The sequence below is a fragment of the Nanorana parkeri genome, unplaced genomic scaffold, assembly GCF_000935625.1.
Source record: "Nanorana parkeri isolate BGI_ZX_2015 unplaced genomic scaffold, ASM93562v1 scaffold210, whole genome shotgun sequence".
NCBI classification, from domain to species: Eukaryota; Metazoa; Chordata; class Amphibia; order Anura; family Dicroglossidae; genus Nanorana; species Nanorana parkeri.
The window spans coordinates 117,644-118,628 of record NW_017306478.1 but is presented as its reverse complement, the minus strand read 5'-3'; positions in this window follow the sequence as shown (position 1 = coordinate 118,628).

Genomic DNA, 985 nt, shown 5'->3' with positions numbered 1-985 from the left:
AATCCTAATTCCCTCCTCTCCCCATCCCAAATTATCCAACTTACCCAACCACCAGAGCCATGTACTCCCCCTCCCCAAATAATCTTACCTCCCTACCCTAACCTCCACAATCTAACCCACCCAACCTCACCACCCAGCACCCCATCCCCCCTCGGGGTGCAGTCCAGCTTTTGCTATATTTCTTCCTTGAACATGGGAATTGCCCCTCTGTGGGGTAGAGGGGAGGAGCAGGGACACCCTGATGACTAGTAGGAAGGAGGGGTTACCCTAATGGGGCGTGTGGAGGAGATATTGCCCCGGTGGTGATGGGGTATAGGACACCACTATTGGAGTAATGGGGAGGGAAGTTCTCGGGGGGTTGTTTCTCCTCTGAGTGTAATTACCCGATCCCCGGGGTGACATGGGCCGGTTCCGGGGTCTCCGCTCCTCCAGGTGATGCTGTCCTGTTTCTATGACAACCAGCGCGTCACTGACCGGCTCCGCCCACCCCCGAACGTCGAGACGCATCTCCAGCCCCGCCCAATCAAGAGCGTCACCGAGCTGTCCCGCCCACTGCCTTCTCTTTAAAAGGAGCACGTGCCAGCTGGTCTGTTTATGTTTATCTGTCCACCGACACTAATTATTATTGTACAGGATTTATATAGCGCCAACAGTTTGCGCAGCGCTTTTGCCGGGCGGGTCACCGTGACGAGGTGATTAGGGGGTCAGAGGTCACATGCTGCCTGCGAGCTTCTGAGTGTGCTGAGAGATGAGGCAGGTGACCTCTGACCTCTCCAGCTGAAGTGTCAGAGGAGGTAATGACAGGTTCTCATTATGGCTGACCCTGCAATGTTCTTTTTATATGTACACCTGGACTGTGTCCTCAGACAGCCCCACTATTGGGGGAAGGGGAGTGGGGGGTACTCTTCTGTGATTGGTGGAAGGTGTTTCATAGCTGTAGAAGGATGAGAATGACTCCCCCCTCCCCCCCCACAGCGCGTTGTGG